The following is an 18,530-nucleotide window of genomic DNA, read 5'->3' on the forward strand; positions in this document are numbered from 1 at the left end:
TTTTCTCATTCTTTACTTGAAATGGAAACTTCTCAAATACATCAGAACATGTTTGAGCCCGAATCCAATATGAAATATGGGAGTGGACAAAGGCTACAGAACGGACAGGGTTTTTGAACAATCTGGCATTATCACAAGGAGGAAGTAGAGGTAACTTTGCAAATGAAGCATTCAGAGTAGGCTCAAGTTTTGGACCTTAGACCATGTTTAACATAGACATTCAACATTATAAGAGTATACAAATAACAGAAAATCACAAAAAGCATCATATGTCCCCTTTTAAATAGGGAGGTAAAAACACATGCAGGTACCATTATGCTTGTCTTAAACAGTCTATGGAGTGAATTGGGTCTGTAGAGGAATAAAGGAGAAATAAATGAGTGACTCAACCTACGCACATGCTAATTAGCTGCAAGTCCTCATCCATGAAAGCTAGAGGGAGACAGATAGGCATGACATATTTCAGACATCACTCATTCAGTTGGATAAAACACGAGCTTCAGGTGGAGACTAAAAGCATGTCTGGTGTAACAAACACTGTCAGTTTCCTTCCAGGCTCTGAGCCTTTTTTGATGTCATCGGTTGAGTTTGATGTGGAGAGGAAAGTGACAGGTACAGCATCACATAGAAAGCCTTTAATAGCACAGACACTTCGGACAGCTTGTTATAAAGTTAAGACAGAGTCCAAAACTTCTGGTATTCCGCTCACATGCTGGAGCCTCCCCTCTTTGGACAAACTCAGTCAATACATGATTGATGTTCATGTGAACATTGCGGAGGATTTCCTCAAGGACTCATCCATAACATTTCGTTAATGATTACAGGCCTGGTCCCTCGCCAAAGGAGGAGATGAAGTGAAAGACAAAGATATAATGGTTTGACCACTAAGCTCTCTTCACAGCCGGCGGATGGCTTAATTAGGCACCTTTAGGGCCACTTTGGCATTTACTCTCGCCTTAAATAACAACTGCCCCCAGAACCCAACACACACATAGACACACACCTCCAACACCTGTCTCCTTTTTATCCTCCAGGCAATCAGGTCTAAACCCACTTTGCCCAGATTATGCAAGCTGATAGGATGGAGCGCTCTTTCCCCCTCAGACCAGTTAGGGATCTGGTTGTAGTGTCCCTGCATTAATGCTTAACTAATTCCTCCATCCGTCAGTGACTTTGTGCTTGTTGCCTGTGACCCTGAGCAAGTTATTATTACCACCATGGCTGTGGTGGTGACTTCACTAATGACCTTTTTTTTTTTTTTTTTGCTAGTTTGGGATAAATCATGAATAATATATTTTAATCTGCAAACATATTACTGAAATTTGTTCTGTTCTGAGTTTCCACAGCACCTCCAGGATGAGTTTATTTTTTCTCAGCAGGAATCTAATCTAGTGAATGCATGTTTGTAGCTTACACAGCAAAATAAGTACATTTACTCGTGAAATGAATTAATCTGTGTACAAGATCTCCTCATTTTATTGAAAATAATGTATTTTCTGTTTCTTACTCCACTCATTTTAATCAACTAAAATGTCAGTGAAGATATCACTAATTATCTTGAGTAAAATCTTTTGAACAGTACCTCATTATGACACAAAAATTAATGGAGCTAATAAAGTATGTGCTTCTGGTCATAGAAAGTCTAGAAAAATTTCAAAATTTAAATGACAAACACAAGTATAATACAGCAGTTTATGCAACAGTTTTCATCCAACATCTAAACACAACAAGCGCTTCCTGCATTAAATGATTAGATGATTAGCCAAGTGGAAACACCACAGCCCTGCGTGGGATTTCATAATATATTAAATTACCATGAATCACAAAATGTGGCATTCAATAAGCAAACATGCCAGAGTCGATTTGGGCAAGAGAGAAAAAACAAGCAGTTTTGCAGACAAATCCAAAGTCCTCCATGATGTTCCGTGTACGAAAATGAGACTCTACCAGGGGAAAAGCAGCCGTGACAACATGACTTATCGGCCTTTAAAGAAAAGTCTTCAAACAGATGTATCTGGTAATGTGAGTTAGCAGCGGGCTTGGACCTGCAGAGAGCCGCGTCTCGTGCCCTACTTAACCTGTCAAGGCTAGTCTGAGAACTACTCAATCAAGTTTTTATGGGCGGAAAAAAAAAAAAAAAAGACACAGTGCAGAGGTGAATGAAACATTGAGGGGATCAAGGGGCTTGTGTATATTTTTATCCTGAGGCATTTACCAGTCTTGCTCGAGAACACATAGCTCAGTATCCATCTGGGTGTAAAAGGGCTTCACGTTGACTGTTTCTTCAGAGCTTCAGAGAAATGAGTTACCTGGAATAAATCTCTACTGGACCCACCACTGTTGTGGCTGGTGAGAAGACAGAAAGACAGAAAGGAAGGCTTCTCAGAATAGCTGTACCTCTGGGAAAGCGTGTGGGTGATGTTTGTGTCTGGCTGCTTCCAGGTTATTTATGGAAGCTCTTCGTAATGTTTCGAGGGTATTCCTTTGATTGCAAGAATCCCTTCAACAGTAACACCAACCTGCAAATTGCAACCTGCATCTTCAATAACCTAGTGACATTTTATTGAATGAAAACAGCTCCTTTCTTCGTATTCCTTCTCATGTAAAAGTGTTAGGAAGGAAATTCACAACAGAAATGAAACAGAATAAGCACACAGTACAGTACATGTACAGTACTTTACCATATATAGTAATAAGTATTCCAACAATTTACTGTTTTGCTAAAATTAAAACAAGAATGGTCAAAAAATGCAGCAGCGGAACAGATATCTTGGCTTTTCGTCATAAACACTGGATCCTAAAGTTCCCTTACTGAAACTCGATAGCGTCTACGTCTGTCAACCTCCTCTCCTCCCTGTTTGTAACGCATGCTTTCTGTTATTAGTTTTAAATCCTGATAACTAACTAGCTCCTCCAAACCCACAGAGGACATAATACAAACAGAGAGTTTTTCTGTTCTCATCAAAAATCAAAGTTTAAGGGTTGTACGTTGTGACATCACAACTAGTTTGGAGCCAATCGTGGTCCAGTGTGCGACTTACACAAGTATGATGTGGAAACTTGAAGCCTTGAAGACTTTTCAGTGAAGTATGTTCAACTTCTGAAATGAAAAAAATGTACATATTCGTAGATTCTGGATTTTTTTAATGACGGAGATGTAATTTTAAGGATTTTAATGAGGTAATTGGGCTTATTTTTATGGATAAACCATATCAGACATGTTATAATTTCAAGCAGAGTATTTTTATATATCTTAAAACATGTCTGGAGGGGATCTTAAAGGCTGGGTGGCACTCATCATGAGTACTGGAGAGACCTTGACGTGTAAAGGTCCCTCGTTCCCTTAATCTGAATAATTGTTAGAGTCAAGAAGCGTCAAAAATATGAAATGTTTCAAAAGTGAAATGAAATGTTTAGAGGAAAGTCTATTAAAAAGAAAAAAAAAAACAACTATAACATCATCATTTTTTTCCAAGAAAGTGAAGAGAAGGTGGTGGTATATGCGTAATATGTGTGTGTGTGTGTGTGTGTTTGTGTGTGTGTGTGTGTCCCAAGGTGGAGCCAGTTTTAGTGCTATGTAATATCCACCTGCCAATTAAATCGTAAGACATCTGTTGCCTACTAATTTGCAATCAAGATGATGATAAGCAGTTATCGCTCTGTACAAAGACGACGACGATTGCAAATTTCTTTTGTCAGGCCAATTTGTGCTTTTAATGCTCAAATACACATCATAAACACACATCTTACCGGTGTAAGATGTTCCGCTACTCTCAAAACTGACAGAAAACCCCATTTGCATCATGATAACCTGTTTAAACGTTATATAACAATTCTTTGAAAGGGCTAGAGAGTAACCTATGGGCATCACAGTGGGCAGCGACACAAGAATGACACTCAAATGCTTCAATGTCTGGTGGTGTAACCCAACACAGGGCTGGCATCACTCCGTGGGGGGTTCTGGATGACATTTGACTACAGCTCCAGGAGGCCCAGATGTGCTGCTTTGATGGAAAAGAGACGTGTCAGCTCAGAATACCAGCATGACAGAGACAGCATATACGAGGGAAGACCAGTCCCAGCGTTGGGATGCCACTGTCCTTTTCCAAAACCTAGTGGGGAGTTCAAATAAGAGCTCTTGCTGGAAAATTCTCGATACAATTTCAGCAGGGCTCGAGGGATGCAGCCTTAATACTCCGAATAATCTGCACTGGAGAATCCTTGACTGTAGGAGACAAAATAAAAAGGTGGAAATAAATAAAGCTGGGTTTATCACTTGCCTGCTGTCAATTAAAGCGAGATCTTATCAAAGCCCTTCAGCTTTATTACAATGCAGTGCACTGACAGGCAAATAACCTCTGACAAATTAATTGAATTTTGACAGACGGCTCATAGCAGGAAGAGAGCTGTGGAGATCATTAAACAGACCTCGGTGGAGATCATCAAACAGGCATCGATAAGCTTGGCTGTTTGATGGCAATAAACACATTTTATGAATTTATTACACATCAAATATGTTTACCCACATATTGTGTTCATTATAAAAGTCATCCAACAGCAGACTTTTGTGACTTAAATATGTTTCAAAGTCATGGTTTACAATTTTTCTTACAGTAGAGAAGAGAAATCAAAGCTTATTCCATAGTCATTACTATTAGTTTCTTTAAGAGGTGGTCAGTTCACTTTAAGGTGAACCGAAGATGCACTCAAGCCTTAAAGTCTGACTGAAATTAAATTGCATTTTATAGTCTTCTACAAAAATCAGAAACCAAAATAATTAAAGTCTTTAATTTTATGATGTTGCCCCTTGATTTTACACTAATTCAATGAAATACCGTTAAGTTTTTGCCTACGTAGCTGGAGCCCTTCAATACAGAAAATCAAATCTTGAATGAAGCGATAATGTAGCGTTCAATCATAGGTAGAGGAGATGGTCACACTGAGCCTGATAGCATCCTGCTCCACGACACAAGACCCACAGACTCTGAACAATAACCCCCATTAGCTTTCCTGTTAAAGTCTCCTTCTTATGTAAGCTACAAACATGAAGACGTCTTGTCCTGCAGGTTAGCTTGTTGGACGCATAGACTGTAAAAAAATAATGGACGTAGCCACTGTGACATCACCCATTGGTTTGAGGACTCCCATTTTGAAGTCTTGAGTTTGGCATTTTGACTGTTGCCATCTTGGATTTTTGGAGCTAGAAGTGACCATATTTGGATGAGAGGGTGGAGCTGACCATAACACTAACTGTTAGCTTGGTTAGCATGGTGCATTTATAGTCTATGGTAAACTGTGATAATGCTAATTCCAAATTTGGCTGGCGAAAACCAGGCTTAAAACAAAATGTACTTACCCAAAAAAAATGAACATCCAACTCCGTAGAAGGCCTTTTAGTACAACCCAACGCTGAACAAGACTTCCTCAATCAACCAAAATGTTACAATTAACTTTCATGAACTGAAAACACACTAAAATAGCAATGCCTATACTCTGTGGATCTGAGGTTACGATACGTAACGTACATAACCAATGTTGTTGCTGTGGTAGCGTCAATCACAGGGTAGCTATGTCCTAAAGCACATCCTGCTTTATTGTCTATTTTACTGTAAATGGGACCATAATTTACAAAATGAACACCATGCTGTATTGAAGAAGACTTTAAACTAGTGATTGAGACCATAAACACATCAGGAAAATGTTTACTGAGGTAATAAATCAAGTTAGAAGTAGGGTCATTTTCTCATAGATACAATCGGATTTCTTTTTGCGGCCAGTAGAGTCCCCCCACCCCTGCTGGCCATTAGAAAGAATGCAGGTAACTGCACCGCTAATGTCAGTTAGCAGGCTAGATTGTTAATTAGCTGCTCAGCTGCAGCACATTGAACAACATGTAAACATACCTGAAAATTCGGTCACCTCGGACCCGTTAGATGCTGGTTTGGTCATTGCTCTGCAAAATCCCTGTTAGCAACGCACTGTCTGTCCATGACTTGTAGCTACAGCAGTTTGTTTACTTTGTCTCTATTCTGTACGGTGTAACACCATTAGCCTGTAAGCTAATATCAATAAAACAAAGACCCATTTTTCTTAATTTTAATAATAAAAAATTATTACCAATACAATTAAAACATTTTGAAATTATTTTTTGACTGCAAACAGGGATGATTAAATGAAATTTCAGTTAGACTTCAAACACAAACAAGCTCCTTTCATACTTCTTAAATGATCAGAAAAACAAGATATGACAGTTGGTTTCTTTACATGGATGAACCAGGATCAATACATATGCCCACTTCAGCATCGGTATGTACCATAAAAGCACCATATCTATATTCCAAAACTGTCCCTGTTAGTGCAGACAGATTCAAATTTTTCGAGGTGTCTCATTTTCTCTGGCTCTTATCGCCTCTGCCCCTCTCTGTCGTGAGAGGGCTCTGTGAATTAAACCTCTCATACCATTTCCTAGGGGAGAGCGGCGGTATCGATAGCCTCGACCACACCAGACTCATCTCATCTGCGTTAGCGTCACCCAGCTGCCCCTTCTGTCCACAGATCATTTTACCACTTCGCTCTCAATCTCCATGCTTTCACACTCCCCTCTCAGAGACCTCGGGGATTAAAGCGTGATAGTTCATCATTAAAAACACCTTTTTTTAATTTCCTTCACCAGGCGATCCTAACTCCATATTTAATGCTTCATAATCTACCTTATTATTTAGGTTTTATGTAAATGAGGGTTTGTTTGACTTTTTTCAGTAGAGCATGTTTCATCTTGTAGAAGTGGAATTATTGAGATATTGCTTTACATATCCTGTTAATGGTTTGACCTTTTGTCCAAAACTTAGCCTAAGGAATCATAAAACCTCTAAATCTTTATGTGGTATTTGTTCAAGATATTCTGTAGTTAGATGTGCAGACATCACTGAGATAACATTTCACACAAATGGCCTGAAATGAATAATAGCCACAGGTCTCTGCAAAATTTGTTTTTTTAAATACATTTTCTAAGTGGCTTGTTTCCTACCACACACTGGTCATATTACCTACAATGGTATTACTAAAGGTTGTATTATCATCCCCAAACTTCACCATAAAACATTGTGTAAACTCTGAAAAGATATTTCTCTCAACGTAGCATTTCTCATATCCTGAGCTGAGTTTAATTTAAAACTCTCTTCACATACAGAGTCATATTGTTCTCTCGATTGTTGTAGTACAGGTGCCAAAGTGCTTAACTTAAATTTCTTTTGTCATAAAAGAGTGCAAAAGTAAGAAAAAGACACTTTAATTTATTTAACAACAGAACCTGCATTCAAAAGTGGATTAAAAGCATGAGCACCTTCTTCAGTACAACAGTACAACAATTGTGCTGTTAACTCTGATTATAAGGACATTTATCTTCACATCGAACAACAATAGAGTTGAATTGTAAATGATTGCAGTGTATCAGAGGAAAAGGTAGAGACAAGGTAAGTTGATTTTAGGGAAGAAAAATACTAGAATATTTCCTTTTTGTTCTCTTTAAAATAAAATAGTTCACATGGCATATTGCACTAAAAACACAAAAGTTGCTGAATTTTTCAACCTTGAAAACAAGTTTCTACTTTAAAGATGCCTTTGGACATCAGTCACATCAGGGCATTAGCCAAATATGGATTTATCCAGAGATTTTAACCAACTAAATATTAAATATCAAATAATTAACATTACCAGATCAAACCTTGCTTTTTCCAAACTGACTGCTGGTTAGGTGCATAATGCAGGCAGTCTATCAGACTGTGATGCTGTAAGTGTTCCTCTGTTTGCCCCAGTGCTCATCAGTTTACCTCAACTTTGCATGATAAGTTGAAGAGTTCAGCATTTTGAAAGGACCTTAATGTCGAAGCATCTGTTCGGATTTCCAGTGTCCCTCCTGTGGAGGCATTCCAGGCATGACAAACAGTGACATGACGTTAAAGCGGTCCCACGACACACCATATTATCTTCCAGCTGTCCTGGAGGCTCCCCGAAATCCCCAACAAGAGCTGCAGAGGAAAAGGGCATTGATCTGCTGGGTTGGTCCTATTTTCCACTGAAACTCTGACCTGGGTAAGTGGCTAAAAGATGTTTGGATAGATGCAAGTTCATATGTAACTTCTCTGTAATTGTGACTTACTCTTGATGAATATGTTCAGTGCAGGAAAGAAAAGGCTGGAGGACAGGGTGGTCATGGGCACAATAGACATGATCATTATCATTCCCAAACTTACTCTACTAAAAATGTATTTTTCTTCTTGTTCCTGTCGTTGGATGTTTGAGCTTCACTGTGCAGAATGATGTATGTGCAGAGTTTGAAACTAGAGGGCTTTTTGTTTCTCTACGCTCACCTTAAATCTGACTTTAAGGCGTGTTCCTACGAGCATAATTTGTGACATCACAACTAGTTTGGAGCCAATCGTGATCCAGTATTTAACTTACACAAGTGTGATATGGAAAGCCTCCAAAGTACAGTGAGAGTGTGATTTTCAGTGAAGAAGGACACATCGCACCTGGAGAGTTTTTTTTTTTTTACATACATTTTAAAACATGTCTGGAGGGGAACTTTAAATTAACTTAAAAATGATGGTAATTACTGTAACATTTTAAAGACATCAACATTTCAAATATGAAATTCTGTCAGATACATTGTTGAATTAAAAAAACATAATCATAAGCATACTTTGCCCCAAAATGTGTTTTTCTCATGAAAAACATATGAATGTAATTCATTAGAGAAGAGGTAGCATGAATGAAATAGGAATATACAACTGTTAAATAATAAATGCTAAAAATGTCTAAAAACCACCCTAAAACCACTGTTACATGCTTTTAGGTGGGATTTATTTATTTTGCAGAATCTGCAGTCTGTGACAGCTTGATTTTTAAAAAGTGCTTTCCTTCTCTCTAAGTACAGAGGAGCTTCCTGTCACCTTTAAAGGAACTTGATCTAAAGGCATTTCAGCGCTGGCTTCAACACTCAGCCACTTGGCTGCCGCTTGGCTTCAAGCCTGTAGCTTCCGGCTCCGTATGAAGGCGTGGACTCGAAACATGCACAGGGAGAAAAGTGGGCGGAGTGTTGATGCAGCCATGTTTGTTCGGGAAGGTACAAATAATCGTGAGTTACCTGCCCCGTGAGCTGTGATGTTACCTGGATTGACCTTTTCCCCTACAGGTGACAGGATGCGGATCAGCAGGAGAGCGCGGCGGTCGGTCCATGATTAGACCAGATCAGAACTGCAGGGTGTGGTGTTCTCGGTACCGCTGTCACACACATCAAACAGTCAGGTGTCCCCATCAGGTACGAAGGAGCAGCAGGACGCAGCGAGACTGGAGGTGGAGAGTGAGTCAAAGCTTCACTCCTCCATTTCTCCTGCGTCTCCACTGCCCCTCTGACCTCTGGGCTTGTTTACATCCTATATTGTGTGTGTGTGAGTGTGTGTGTGTGTGTGTGTAGGTGAGTCGTGTAGTTAGTTGCAGGTGTGTGTGTGTGTGTGTGACAACCAGGTGGGAGGTGGTGGTGAAAAATGAATGAGTGTAAATGAATTAACCCTGAGCAGCACTCACACTCGCAGAAAAAACAAATTTACACTTTTTTCACACTGAACTGGTTGCATAATTCATGAACTTCTCACGTAAAGGAGAAAGGCACAAGGATAGTGAACATGGAGAATTTTCAACACCGCTTTTAATGCTGCAATTTACATAACTCCAGACACTTTCTACGGAGTGTACTATTAATATTACAGGCGAGAATCATGAAGCGTAATTAAAATGTGAGCAGCAGGCTTTTACATGTCTCATTAGATACTGTAAAGGACAGATTTTACTGTTACACAATGAAGAAAATCCCATTTAAAAATGGCAGCACACCACTTAATTCTGAGGTTTCAGCCAATACAAAGTCATTAGAGCAAACGTAAGAGATATTTATAATGTACTGTGGGAAGACAGTAGTATGCAGTATGTACTGTAGGAAGAGTGTTGCAGTGTAGATGAAAGGGAATTTAATTCATATTATTTTACTATTTTCAGCCTATACAGTGCTCTATAGACAAATCTGGTGTCTTATTTATGTGTTGGTGGAATTGAACACATTTAAACTGACAGTGATCATCCAACAGGTGAAGGTAGTCTGTGTTATTCAGTCTCTAAACACTAGTCTGATTAATTATGTCAGAGGCTGTTAAATGTTAAAAAAATAACATTAATGAACATCTTCTATCTGACATCCACAGTCTGGATGTTTAAGTGCTGTGTGGAGCAGCTAATTTAACCCAGCAGGAATTACTTGCTAACTTATAATTTAAATAATCAAACTCCACAATTTCTTGCATTTTAATGAGAAGAAAAGCATAATTTCAGCTAATAAAAAAATCAGAAACACATAATATGGCCATGTATAGGCAGATCACTCGGTCTTTAGTGTAGGGATATGCAGAGAGCCCAGTATTTGTATTTGTATCTGTATTTGTTGAGGCAGCAAAATTATTTGTATTCGTATTTGTATTCAAATAAAAGTGGAAAGAGGCTTAAAAATCCTGTTTTTGTTTTTATTACAGTTTCAATGTTAGAAAATCAAAGTGTTACAATAAGTTTCATGAATATACTACCTTACGAGGGAAGTCCCCACACTGGGTCTCGAACTAAATCTTTACTCATCGCGTCATTGCAGACAGACCTCTACTTATTTATACACCCATAACACAGAGACAGCGCTCCATGTAATGTGTAGGGAAGAACTTCAAAGGTGATTATTGCTTTGCACTTTTCATTTATTGCCTATTTTTTACAATCTAACTTTGCAGATTGGAGAAGGGGAACAACAGGTTATGGAGAGTCCCTTGGGAGCACTTTGCTTGTGTCAGTAGCTCAGCTTTATCTCTGGGGAACACCCTCAACTCCGGGAGTGATGTCCAAATTAGGAAATGTGCGTCATGTAGCAGGTGGATGTGACTCCCCTCATTGAGACTACTACTGATAGACGCACCAGCGGAGCAGAGGAGAGAGACTGAGGTAGTATGTAACTGACCTGTGCGCTGGAATTTGACAAGGTTCATTTTTCTTCACGAAAACAAACAATTTTTAAAATATTTGTATGAAACAAATATTCATTAAAAAAAAACCCACTATTTGTGCTTTGCCGAATAACGTATTTAAATTCAGGCACACCCCTACTTTTTTTTGTATAATTGATGCTGTGAGTGTTGGAGCCAAAGATACATTTTCCTCATTGTGGACAAACATACTTTGTTCCAGTTCCAGTTTTGTGCCATACGAACTTCTTCCATACAAACTATACATGTATACATATATATATATATATGTATATATGTGTGTGTGTGTGTGTGTGTGTGTATATATTTATATGTGACCTTGTGTGCACAAACTCAAAAACATCTTATTATGTCTTGAATAACAGATTATGTATATTTTTCTCCAATTTGTAGTAACAAGGTAAGAGAGAATGTGTGACAGTTCTGCTTGTTCTGTGAAGCGTGACACAGAGGCAGACTAGGTAAGGTAAAAGGCAGTTTACTTGTTTTTTGTTCAACCGTAACAGTCCATGAAAAAGCAAAAAAAAAATCAAGGAACGGAACAGGCAAGAAAAAAATTATAAAGATCAGAGATTACACTCATGCAAGTAGAACAGTCAGGTGACATAATACGAGCAATGCATGTCTCCTCAGCAGCTTTCAACATGGAGCTCTTGCTACTTGCCTTTCTTTTTTAGCAGTTTTGTTGTACTGATGCACAGAGGGAGAAAAGTAAAAAAGAAGGAAAACTGCTGAAGCTGATGTTGTGACTCTTTAAACGCCCCCCTCTCTCTTTCATTGCTTGTGTACAGTATGACGACACATTTTTGAGCCAATCCGGTGGCTGTGATGACACAGCGCTTGAGCCAATGAAACAAAATAGTTCAATAATTTTTTAGTTAGAAAGCTGGCCTTATAGAATATATAGTGACATGATAGTTGACAATATATAAATGAATGGATATCAGATGAGATAGCGGGGGAGATGTTGCATGATTATTCCTTTTTTTTTCTGGTATCTGAGTGTGTGAGCTGGAGCAAATTAACACACTCAAATCCTCACAGTTTTCTTAGTGAAATAATATCCTGCAAGAAGTCTCAGTGCCAGGCTGACCTGAGTCCATTTTCTGTCTGAATCAATATTCTAATGATAGTCTGACAAGCATCCCAAAAGGGCCGTGTTCACCCAGCCGTGTTCAGTCTGCCCTCAAGGAACAATTTGGGGTGGTTTCCTGGCTATTTTGGCTTTTTGTTTAATGTGATTACAGGAAGTCACGCAATCAACCAAACACATGAAAACATGAATGTGGAGCATAACAGAATGAGATATTGAAAACATTTTGTGTAACACTCATGCAGAAGGTGAAATGAAATGAAATCTTGTCATGAATACAATATTATTGAGTATTCAGAAGGCATACAAGAGGAACACACTTCCATTCACACATGCAGATTTCTGCACATTGTGTTCTGCAGGCGGGGTGAAGGGAATTTCATTTTCAGACAGTGAGAGCCCGTCAGGAGTTTTCCTCTGCTCGTGTGCATGTGTGGGTGTGTCCCAGAGTGTGTCTCAGCATCGTCTGGCCAGCAGAGAGTGTGATGCCCGAGCTCATCTGTTACACTGCGAATGCGAGACGGTCACTGGAACATCTGGTCACACTGTTGAGTCGTGAAATGTGAAGCCTCCGGTCTCCGGGCTGGATCACGCCAGGCTGCAGCCGCGCCAGACGACGAGAGGTGTCGCAAAGTGTTTGTTTTAACAAGCTGAAATAAATGACTTAATGCTCATGTCCAACTCCAAATAAAGAATCAGCATTTGTCAGAGCTCCACAGGCCGAGAGGCGCGGGGAGGTAATGAAACACGTCATCTGGGAGGGGCAAAACACAAATCGTGGTGGCCTCTTAGTCACAACTCAGACAGTGTTTACCGAAAGGCTTGTCCAAGCTTCTCTCAGGGGAAAAACAATTGACTGATTCATTTTACAGAGAAAAATTATAACACTTACAGAGAAGTGAATGTGACATCTCACTCTGATTCATTGGCTCTGTGAGTGAGTGGATGAAAATAACAAAAAAATAAATAAATTCAAGAGCAGTATTGTCTGCAAGATTTAGTTAAATAATTCAATTAAATATTTCAAGCTGTGCCCTAGCTTCTCTGCATTTGTGTCAGTGAATGATTAAAAGTGAAAGAAAACTGTAAGCGAGCTACAAGATATGCTTATTCTGGCTATCAAACTATAATTAGCGTTGTCAATATCTTTATTAAACCTTTAAAGGTTCAAACAGAAGATTTGTTTTTTGTATTTTGAAAGGTAAACAGACAGATGGCGATGAATGATCCTGTATGCTCCTTTGTTGTCAAATTAAAGGGTAACTTCACCAAAACTACAGAAAGATAAAATATAAATATATTTTCTCACTTGACCTTAGTGGTAACTGGCCCCATTTGGAACCTTGTCGTCCCCAGTGTTTCTCATTTAATAGCTCAGGAAAGTGACTGTGCACCGCTCTTTATTGGAGATGAGGATGTTAACCAGACTTTTGCCAAACCAACTGGTTAGTCTTCATCTCTCAAGCCATTCATGTAAAATCAAAACATACTATTAGAAAACGCTTCTGATAAAGCATAAATCTCATTTATGTGAATATAGTGCAATATAGTGCTTTTTTTCCTACCATAATATCAGATCTTGCTGTACAATATCTGATAATAGAAACTACAGCATTGTTAATTTTTTAATGGTCATGTTTAGACTCTTTCAGTACTTGGTTAAGGTAAGGGAAAGATCGTGGTCTTGGTTTAATACAGAGAAAAGTCTGCAATGACTTGAAGCAAAACATTTTCATTAACATTTAAGCAAAATGATGATCTTTCACTAATTTTACCAGTTTTACATGGAAAAAGACTTCCAGTTAACTATAAAAAGCAGCACACACGCCTCCTTCAGTTATTCTATGCAAAACATCCAGGACAGTTTCCAAAGCAGTGGATCACACAGTCTCAAACCTGGCTAAGTTGTACCAAATTATGCAGGTACAGTGGTGTTGGTTTTATGTGCAGAGGCTTTGAGATATCTGTCTCTGCTCCAGCTCCATTGCAATGGAGGTGAAATGTAATTTTTAGTCATCCAACCAACAAAAGATTCGAAATTTCTTTGTCACTGCTTTCCAAAATGACTCATATGAATGTGTTCTGATCTGTTACCCTTGCATCAGCAGGATGAGATTGTCAGTGGCCGACTATTTAAGTGCATTGTGATTGAAGAGCAAGCATTTTGGCCATTATCAGCCACTGCCATCAGCATCAAAGTCACTGCAACATATGTCAAATAGCTCATCTTGCATTTGAAGAATGCCTCCTGGTCGCTCTGATCACATGCAACCAGCTGAGGCCCAGAGTCTATATGACAGAAGTGAGTGGACGAGACGTGACGAGTCGGGAGCTCAGACACGCATGCTGCCCGGTGATGTGCGGTGCACCCTCTCCCTGTTCTCATTATCCTCTCTCTGGGTGTTAAGGAGGAGTGGAGAAGAGGAAGGGGGAGGGTGGTGCTGGTGGTGGTGGAGACTAGCTGGCTAACCCAACGTCCCCCGTGGACAGGGAACAGATGGGACCCGACTCTCTCCACACAAATCACTGCCAAGGAGGCTTCGGGCCCACTCACGTGACCGTTTCGAAATGACAACTACTGTTTACTCAAACAAGAGGATAGTCCAGGGATAGGAATAGGGTGAGATCGCAATCCATAAGTGAGGAAATATATTCAGAGTTGACATTAGCCAAGCAATATTTAACTAAAGTCTAATTCACATTTTAATTCTCCTTTCGTTTTTGTGTAAGAAAATATAAACTATGATGATACTGCAGCTATTGGTCTCATTTTACCATCTTTCCAAGAGAGAATAAAACATTTTTTGCACATATTTGTATTGTCTAAGCTTCAGGCCTCTGAGTGGGCATCTCCCACGGCAGAGGTTAACTGACATTTGATAACCAGCGTTGCTCGGAGATGCTACTGATGGGAACACGTCATTGCCCTGTAGCCTACAGATGTTGACACAAGATGGGTTTTTTTTTAACCCTTTTTCAGTCTATCCAATGTTAACAATTTAAACCATCTGTCACAACATTCAACATATGAGAGGACACATTGTGCTTTTTAAATTTGTATTCGACTCGGAAAGTGGAAACTAGTTAGCTTAGCTTGCTAACATTAGCACTGATTTTCACCAGAGCTTTCCTTTTATTTATGCTATTTCAACACCTGCTGAGTCATCAGTGGCTCTGTGTCCGAAACCACTCACTTGTTAACTCATTCACTATCCCCTAGATAATAGATACTAAAAAGTTTACTCAATAGTGAGCACTGAATTGAGGCTTCGGACACTCACTAATCATGATTATTAGACTGTCAGTGACTGTTATGGTAATGCTCATGCATTGCCTTGTGGGATTGTTAGCAGAAAGTAGTGTACATGTCATAGACGCTACTTATTTTGTTCTATTGTCAACACTTTTGAGGGCACCATAGTGGATACATTAACATACTCAGAATTCACATACTCAAATAAAATGGCGAGAGGGTAAATTCTATTTAGTAAATAGAGAGCAATTTCAGCCTCAGTGCTCTTTTGTCCCTCATTATACAGTATAAAGGAAATGATCTAGCTTGTGTTAGCGGGCCCACACAGATATTGTACAAATCAAATCACCAGTACAGACGTTATCAGTTTGTTAATTTCAGTGAAATGCCCCCAGGAGAACAGTAAATTAGGGAGGGCTTTAAAAAAAAAAAAAAAAACTTTTAGCCTTTTAGTAAAAACATTTGAACGCCTTTCTACAGAAGCCGAGAATGGCTGCTAATATTTTTTATAATGGCATTATCTCAAGATCACCAGTTAATTTGTCTGACTGTCTGACGAATTTCTCTAGAAAATTTTATAATGAGATTTATCCAGGGTGAAGCTTATTCTTATTTGTTCATTCATGTCTTGTCCTCTCTATGTCTCCCTCACATGGATAGCTCAACTATTTAGATCGAGCACAAGAAGCCTTCAGGTGGCTCTTAAGGATGTGAGTTCAAATTTGTCATATGTTGGTTCTTATTCCCTCTCTCCACCCCATTTTCCTTTCTCTAATTAAGTCTAATATAATGAAAATGCTTGAAAGGTATTGTTAGATACTCACTACATGAAGCATCCAATCATATGACCAGGAGTTAATCAAACCGGCATTTGGCTGCGACACAGATGTCATTAATAAAGATGCTGTTAATAATAATTGGTACTCCTTAATCTGACATTTTCAGCTTAAATTAGTTGCTACAGTTGTAAAGACGCCGTCTATGCATGTTGAGATGGCAGTCCTGATCTCTGATAAACATTGTAACTAATAAGAGGAAACGACTTTTTGTTTTCTCGTGATTATCTCGTAATCTGAAGACAACAAAGCTTGTTTTCTCAAGAAAACAAAATAATTAAATCGTGACCTCAAGATAACACATTAAAAAAAAAAAAAAATGCAAGCACGGCAGTTCTCGGCTTCCATACATTCCCACTAATTTCAACTAAATTTACTGGCAGAGAAAACAAAAGTGCATCATGCAGATAAAACCGCAATAAAAAGTGCTACTGTAATTAACGATGGCCCAACAGTGGCCCACTCCCTTCCCTAATGGAATAACTAAGGAAATGATTCATTAGGATTGTCATTCATCTCAGTGATGGTCCATCTCCAATCCACCCACCTGTCAGAGGCCTGGGGTACCTGGGTAATGTAGTCATCCACTAGGGACATAATTAGAGAGCTGCCACCTGTACTTCCTCTCCTCTCTCCTCCTCCAGAACTCGACAGGCCTCATTAGAGAGACCAGAGATTGTCTGTGTGTGGGAAAAAAAAAGAGTACATTAATCTACAGTGAAAATCTGACACTAATTAGTATTTTTGGCCAAAACGCTTTAAAGGTCCGCAGAGACAATAGCGTTGAATCACTGAATACATTTTAATTGTGCTTGTTAGATGCAGGAAACAAAAAACACATCAAAACATGGCAATTGGATTTTAATGAACATCTATTAACAGGACAAAACTGTCAGAACAGTGAAACACCCGAGTCTCTGGAGGATTCAGTGGAAGATGAAGAGACGAGTGAAAGTAGATCTGCTCAGTCCATAAATAACCTTTCCAATAAGTGTGTGGAGACCGGAGGGGGACGGATGTTTATCTGACCTGGCTGACAATAAACGTCCTTTGAGACTTTTGTTTCAAAACATCTCAAATTGACACCGACATTGTACCACTGTACAAAACGGTTGATGTAACGACACTAAAACATACTATTAGATGAGGCTGATATCTTAATACCTTAGAGTACTGATGTTCAATGTAACCCAATTAAACCCACATTTAATTGATATGGTGTCATATTGTCAATGCACAGTCAATTGATAAAAAATCTAAATCTTAAAATCTAAAACCTAAACTTTTAACTTCTTAATATAAATATTATTATTGTAACTGTGGTCTGCCTACAGTAATTACACTAACCTAAATGTAAAAATTGGGCTACTTTCATGACAATTGGGCGAGTTTTAGGCTGCTTTTCGTCAGTCCTATCTGGCAACTTTGCTTTTGTTTTGTTTTTTCTATATTCTCTTCAAAAAACGTACTGTATGATGAAAAGGCATGTTTGTGTTAAAAATACACATTTTACTAAATAAATTCGCAAGTTGATGCAACAAGTTAAGTAATGTAAATTTCACTTTTCCCAAAATCCATTATACTAACAGCAGTGTAATGCTGTATCAACCTGGTTATGAATCAAAGATTAGCCTTCAAAGATTGTGTAAATCATCTAATCTAACCTAATCTCAGTGTTTCTAATCCATATAAGGCACGGTGTGTTCTTCCAATGGTTGTGAAACTTGGATTTTCATTGTTATTGAGGTATTTTCCATCACACACTCTGCCTGTTTCACTTTGGCACAAGAAATATAAAACCCTGAGGGCAACATGTGTTGAGTAAAGCCATGAGTGGAATACAATAACCAAACTACATGATATCATACTGTAAACAACCATAACTGTCATCAACATCAACATCATTTATCATCTCCAAATTTAGCTCCAGTAACTTCTGGAAAGCAACATATCACCTCCTACGCTGTCAAATCTTCTTCAGAGTACAAAACTCCTTTGAAAAACAATGTCTGGTTTCATGTGGTTAACTTACAGTACAGGAGGTGCACAGAAGTGTAAAGGACAGGATGTTGGATGAGTGATCTCCAGAACAATTCACTGTTGACAGATGATAACAAGCGCCTCTGGGGTTGCCAGATTTGTCATTGATATTACACAGCCAAGATAAATCTGGTGACTGTTTGTTTATTCATCAACCAATAAACCAGCAGAGATGGAACAGATGCTACTAACGTTCACACGGAGACGGGAGACAGACATTGCTCGATCTGCTC

General features: G+C 38.9%; 1 long non-coding RNA gene across 1 annotated transcript; it reads right to left on the reverse strand.

The window, feature by feature from the left end:
* Window positions 1-3,686: 3,686 nt before the first annotated feature.
* On the reverse strand, window positions 3,687-5,472 carry LOC137173294 (uncharacterized). The gene is made up of 2 exons (XR_010925145.1): window positions 5,357-5,472; window positions 3,687-4,225 (listed from the first exon to the last, which is right to left on the reverse strand). It is a non-coding gene; the product is annotated as an uncharacterized lncRNA (long non-coding RNA).
* Window positions 5,473-18,530: the final 13,058 nt, after the last annotated feature.

This window comes from Thunnus thynnus, chromosome 21 (genome assembly GCF_963924715.1).
Source record: "Thunnus thynnus chromosome 21, fThuThy2.1, whole genome shotgun sequence".
In the NCBI taxonomy this organism is placed as follows: Eukaryota; Metazoa; Chordata; class Actinopteri; order Scombriformes; family Scombridae; genus Thunnus; species Thunnus thynnus.